Raw genomic sequence first — 7,242 nt, forward strand, 5'->3', positions numbered from 1 at the left:
ATTAATTTATCTATATTCAGGTTTGCAGGGTAAGATTTTCGTTTTCTAATAGAAGCTTTCACAAAATGTTATTTTTTTAGCAGAATATGCTGTTGCAAATAAATGTCAAACTTAAGCATTTAATACGGTATTTTTTCACACTCAATACACTAAAATGGATCAATTTTTCGCAAAAAATGGGCTTCTTGACCCTTTTATCTGGGTCTTATCACAAAATCATATATAAGGTTTGCCGCCTTCTTGGATCTGTATGCAACTGCAACAAGGAATACATTGAAAATCTTACCAACATCGGTCACCTGCATCACATTTTCAGAACAAGAATGTCATATTTTCACAAAAAAATAGTGCGCTAACAGGCCCTGTTCACTTTTCAGAATATAATCTGATATACTATACACGATGAAATATAATCGGTGATCAGGAACCAATTTTTCTAATACAGTCATTAATAGCAATCACATTTAACTATGGGACCAACCCAGAAATCACAAATAATGACTGTTTCATACATGTCGGCTGGTCCGATGTTGATATTTTCTAAGAGAGAGTCAGTTTTTTTGCGCGATTTCGGGGCTAGTCCCATAGTTAAGTTAAAGAGGATCGCCATCGATGACTGATTTATAAAAAAATGTTCCTGATCACCGATTAAATTTAATTGTGTATAAAACATTAAATAAGTTATATAGTGACTATTCAAAAACGCCTGTGAAGTCTAACAACCCCTTGATAATCGTCTTTGTAAATACATCGTTTGTCAATATCTATCATTTTGATTTTTTTTTGTTGCAAAGGGACACTATTTTACAATGATTAGCTAAGTTTTATGAATATGAGGGATATGTAATTAGCACTAGGGACAACTAATTTTGTTTACGAATTTATGGCTAGACTACCTACATAGTCTATGTACCTACATGGGTACACAAAAGAACATAAAAATATTTCGCATTCCAAGTTTTGTGTAATTACATAAATCTAGCCTGCAACTTTACTTTCTGAGATAAACAAGTAAATATGTACGATGCATACTTCTCCATATTTTGTCTGTCAACTAAATTGCATTTAGCTCGATGAGTCGCGTTTTTTCTGCAAGTAATCTTAGAAAAAAGGGACCGAAGGAAAATCTTGAGTGACACAGGTCGGACAGCCGCGGATACATTTGTCATTACACACTTTTCAGGCAACAGCCTCCGTCATGTTAGTGTCAGAGCGACAAAATCGAATGAATAAAATCTTTCATTCATAACATGACTTAAGCAAGAACAGAATCAAAATTACAAACTGAATTAGATATCATACACTAAAGAAAAAGTGACCAAGTCCACCGGTCACCACCGCCGTGGCCGGGTGGTCTAGTGGTCGGGACGTCAGCTGCGTAAGCAGAAGACGCGGGTTCGATTCCCGCCTCGGCCACCGGTGGACTTGGTCACTTTTGACCGCGGTCCGGATCCGGACCGACGACCTATTTTATGCGGACCTTAAGCAAACAGTATTTTGTATTAATGAGTACGTTATTTAATAAAATGTATCCAATGTTTGGTCTTTGCTGCCATCAATTCAACAACGGACGAGCGAAGTAATGAGCGAGAGAGAGAGATGCAGTTCACGGAGTACGAATTCGCTTTTTAAACTCAAGTAGAAATGGAGCGCGATGGTCAATTTGTTTTAAAAACCGGACCCCTGAATATATTAATTGGTGATCCCTGTAGTAGTGTGTAACTACTTAAAAAAACAAATCAACAAATATTTCATAAAATAATTTAATTTGTTCCCTACTTAGAATCAGACAACAAGTTAGTTTAGTTAGTTGTATCGGTTGTACAATAAAGAATTATCTTATCTTATCTTATCTTAATCAAAGATATTTAACATAAAATGGATCAATTATTAAGGAAACTTCCATAGTATACAATTATCGCGTAATTAATTAAGTTTTATGCGCCTATAATGAAGGTTCTAATACAAAAGTTAGTAACTGGCAAATTGGGAATTAGGCTCTATGTAACAAGAGAAAACATCTACAGGGTGCGTAGACAAGAAGCCAACCGTCCACGCTCCGTAGCGTAGTTATCTCTCTCTATCACTCTTCCAAATTAGTGCGATTAGAGACAGTTACGTTTCGTTCGCTACGGCGCTTAACGATTGGCATCTTGTCTACGCACCCAGGACCGCTAGCTAGTGTGTTAAGTTTTAGTCGAGTGGAGTGGTCAAATATGTGGCTTTTAAGTGACATCATTGGATAGTATTGGCCTGTGCCTACTAAAGACTTTTTCGCAAATTAACTCTCCTTTGAGTAAATGAAAACATAAGTAACAAAAAACATAAAGCGTGTGTCTTTCAACCCGGAACCTCCGGAGGTCGCGGGTTCATAACCCGGCTCGTTCTAATGAGGTTTCGGAACTTACGCACGAAATATCATTTGATATATACCAGTTGCTTTCCGGTGAAGGAAAACATCGGGAGGAAACCGGACTTATTTCAATTAAGACCTAGTTTTCTCTGTCGGTTGGAAAGTCACATAACGGACAATTTAGGAATAATCAGTGTCTGGCTCGTTAAAAAACTCGAAAAAGCCAATGATGAATGAGAAATTAGTGCCATTTAACAAATCTACATGAAAATAATATGACTGTATAAGCGACTTTTCCGTTTTAGTGCCAACCTGCCCAAAAAAGCCGGTTGAAATATTTTTGTCTCTCTAAATCTAAATTTATTGACAGGGGGTAACTATTACACCTTTAACGTTAGTTAAAATATCAATTGTAGTGACGCAATCTGCAGAGCCAGAAAAAAATCTTAAGCTACCCTGGAAGACTGCAGAAACAATATTTCATTTATTTATTTATTTATATGAGCCTAGAGTGTCCCACTGTTGGGCAAAGGACTCCCTCCTCCCTTTCCACGTATCCCGGTCTTGACCTGTCTCCCATATTTTTTCGGAATTTAATGACCTCGACTAGCCCTTTAAGTCAAATCTCATAGAACAAGACTAAGGACAGGGCAAGCTATGTTTGCGCCATCTATGCAACCCCATTCTAATAGGATGATAACTATCTAACTTTATGGGGCTCCGTTAACATTTCTGTTCACAGATACCTCAAAAGACATTTATTAGTCCAAAACTACCTAAACAATGTCAAATGTAGATTGACAAGGTACAGACAATCCAAAAAAACGCTAACAAAGTGTTCTTACTCTAACATATACTATTTTCATACAAAATCTAGAAAACCGATATTTTTATATCATGTGTCCTGATTTTATCAGATTTGAGGCGTTCACAGCCCATCAAACAAAATGGCAGTGGCAACCGTGCCCTAGGGTAATCTCGGTACACGCGTAGCTCGTAGGCGCCCAGAGGCTCTGTGACGCGCTCCCAATACCACTGCTATCTCATTCACGTCAAATCGTCTCGACTATGACCTCGTCCCTAGTATAACTTAGGCTCGATATCTGTGAGAGCTATGCGTAAATGTAGATCACACTTCTTCGGGTTCCTCAGAGGCAATGTGCCCGATAAGCTTTGTGAAAAACAGCACCGCCGGTGTCGTCACAGAATAAAATCACTCTACACTTTATGACCCAAAGTTACTTAGAGAAGACAAGTTTCCACGACTCTGTGTGGTATGTTTTATATGACGACTGAGTTACTTTGCGTATTTATAACAAATAAATAACGTACCTACGCGTAAGAACGTAGAGACTAGTATTTGAATACCTTTTGCCAAAAACTAACTTATGAAACGTGTTGACAGTTATAGTAGTTATTATAACTACAACTTCAACTTATGTTTAAGCGTCTATGACAAACTAAAACGACGTTAAGGATCCTTACAAAACAACTACTAGCTACACTTCGTTTTTTGTTGTAGTGGTTGTTTCATTACAATATAAAATTTTAAAATCTGTATACTGTTGTGGGTGGAAGTCTTGGTTGGATTAAATATTTCATTATCTGAATGAGAACATTTTATTGCGAGATATTTTAGGGCAAGAGGCGTCGCCGGGCGGCGTGTGCTCCCTCTAACGAAGTTACGGCTGGTCGGGGACTCTTCCGCTCGTCTCGTTTGCTCAGATTTATGTTAACTCGTTTAATTACAACAACGGCTAACAGTCTTGGCGACTTCTAAAAATTCTGAACAATCTTAACGAAAAAAGAAACATTTTGAAAGAAGACAATTACCAAAGCCCCAGAGACGATCAATAGGAATCTGCCTCCGCTTTAAAAGCGCTCAAAAGTTTGAGATTATTTACATAGAATACGGTTTTGGATTCCGTTGAGACATATATAGGTACTGATTTATTAAACAAATGCACCAGATAGTGAATTGAGTGTATAAATATATTTAACACATAATAAAGTGAGGGTAAGTGTCTATAAAGTTTTATGTGAACCGTAAAAGTAGGCACGCAGGCATGGAGTCGCACCGTTGTGACATTGTGCCACGGGAGGGATAAAATAATGTCGAGAACGACTGACGCGTAGGTACGCCTCGGCACTTTCGCGCTGATAACTGCAGATAACACTACGCATGTTCTCGCTATTTTATTCTGCTACATTTGGAACCACAAATTTATTACGAAACATATAAAGGGAGTTTGAATAAATTGTTCATTTTCCTTATAGTTAACCTTACCTTAGTTCCTTATAGTGACGACCGGTTTGGCCTAGTGGGTAGTGACCTTGCCTACGAAGCTGATGGTCCCGGGTTCAAATCCTGGTAAGGGCATTTATTCGTGTGATGAGCATGGATATTTGTTCCTGAGTCATGGGTGTTTTCTATGTATTTAAGTATTTATACATATTTATATCGTTGTCTAAGTACCCTCAATACAAGCCTTATTGAGCTTACTGTGGGACTTAGTCAATTTGTGTAATAATGTCCTATAATATTTATTTATTTATTTATTTAGTTAAGTAAATATTAATTGTCTATGTTAGATATAGAATACGAGTTGTATCATATTATTTTTCTGGTTAAAATTCGCCAATATTTTTTTTTTGTATCAATTCGATACGAAAAAATGCCTACAAATATAATTAATTTCGTAGTACAAGCATAACATACAAAACTTATAAATGTAAACCCTTTGCCTTTATAATAATTCGTCAGCGCTTGAGTTACAGGGCGAAAATTCAATATTTTTGTAACATATTTCGGTAACGCTACATATGGTATCCCAAAAGATCCAGTCTGCCGAGATTGGTAAATACAACAATAATATAAATGAGATAATGCGACCCTCCGTCATCCTTTCTACCGAAAAAAAGGGTTTTGCAACCTTCTCAACGAGATCAGTATGCTCCTAATTTGATATTAAGGGCATATTTTGATCGTCACATTCGCATTTCGCAAGTTGATAACGAGGTCCCGAAAATACGTTGAATATACAAGGTGTAACAAAAACAGTGGGGAGCTCCTCTATTTTTGTTTTACCTTGTATGTTTCATATGCACTGCGTAAATATAGTGCGTATTTATAATAAACTAGTTATATTTCAAATATAAGTTCCATTCTTGATGCGTGTTATTTAGACTCATCACAAAAAAAATCATTAGAATAGACACGTTTTAAAATTATGTGACGTTCACATTTGTAACCGACTTTAAAAATGGAAGGTTATCAACCTTATTTTTCTTGTATGTTTCTTTCTTCAAAACTCAATATTAACCCTTTTATATTATACTATACTAGCAACTAATCTGTTTCAAGTCAATGTCAAGCCAAATATTTACAGTACTGGTCATTTTCCCTATTTTAGTTTTATTGGCGCAGCATTCTGCAAGACTCGTTCCTCGGCCAGGCCAAACAGTCAAGTCACTAAACAGTTTTGCGCTTCGGGTACGTTTCAAACAGTTTCAAGGTCTAGATCTAAATCTATCAAGATTTGAGAAGTTCCCTTAATTCGTTACGTAACCCATCATCAAAACTGGACCCTTACACTGGACTGGCGAGATTCCACCAGTGTGCGGCACAAGCATTTTTGTACTAAATATATATGTACTTCTACCGCACAGTGCCGCACACTGGTACGAGTAGAATCGCGCCTTTATTTGCTTAACAAACTTAACTAAGAAGTCAAATCGCCAAACGTGGAATACACGTCGTTGAAGAGTTCCATTCTGGCCTTCATAAGTTTTCGGTTAATTTGTTTCGAGATTATTGATAATATTGATGTCCGCGGTCTATCAATTTTGGTTAAATTATATTATAGTATTAGGCGACAAACTTTACAATCTTTGTATACCACCTACTAATACCTATGTACCTATAACAATGACCAATTTTAACGATCAATGTCGATTCTTCCTAAATAGTGTTTGTCATATTCATTAATAAGCTGTGGACACACGGCCCAATTCGAACAATGCATATAAGACTTGCGGCCCGATTCGAAGAAGGATTAAGACACGTTTAAGATCTTGGAATGATCTTTAAAAGATCGATAACTAAACGACATGTCAAAATTGACATGTCGTAAACTTATCGTTATTGTATTTCATTTTTCGAATCTGGCCGTTGGAGTATTTAACAACTGGAGATGCCTTGTCTGTAATTTTCTGTACAAAACAGTCTGTCGATTTTTACGGGGGAGGGGCACGTCAAATGCATGGCTATTTATACGTAATATCAGATAAAAGTCAGTGCATATAATACATAATTTTGAACATTAGCCGATGTTTTCGACAGATGGGTAAGCTCTTGAAGGCGACTCCAGTTACTAAATCCTCCAAGTTATAAGATGTCACAGTGATGCGACACCGATCTGTCAATGTCAAAAGTGATGTTTTTGGTTGAAGAAATGTCACTTTTGGCACTGACAGATCAGTATCGTATCGCTGTGACATCTTATAAGCATTGTTTGAATTGGACCGACAATCCCCGACGGCACATTGGTATGTTTGTGACAACGGAGATAGAGCTATCCGGCCAGCGACACGCGTGCGACGCATTAGCGCATTCTATTTCGGGTTAGTTTAATCTCTAGCAAACAGATCGCGTTACTAATTGAACGCCTGATGGCCGACTCCTGAAATTATTTATCCTTTGTATTTTACCTTCATTATCATATGCTATATTTGCCTTACATTTTCTATGAACGAATCGACATCGAAAATCACGCAAATGTGCATTGTAAAATATTTCAGTTTTACTAATGTAAAATTAAATAAACAGAAATATTACTATAATTTGAGCTTAGAAGACAATTCAGATGCAATAATTTCAGTTATTTTGG

At 36.9% G+C, this 7,242-nt stretch overlaps 1 non-coding gene across 1 annotated transcript; it reads left to right on the forward strand.

The window, feature by feature from the left end:
• Window positions 1-1,344: 1,344 nt before the first annotated feature.
• Window positions 1,345-1,416, forward strand: Trnat-cgu (transfer RNA threonine (anticodon CGU)). Its single transcript has one exon. It is a non-coding gene; the product is annotated as a tRNA-Thr (tRNA).
• Window positions 1,417-7,242: the final 5,826 nt, after the last annotated feature.

This window comes from Cydia pomonella, chromosome 5, assembly GCF_033807575.1.
Source record: "Cydia pomonella isolate Wapato2018A chromosome 5, ilCydPomo1, whole genome shotgun sequence".
In the NCBI taxonomy this organism is placed as follows: domain Eukaryota; kingdom Metazoa; phylum Arthropoda; class Insecta; order Lepidoptera; family Tortricidae; genus Cydia; species Cydia pomonella.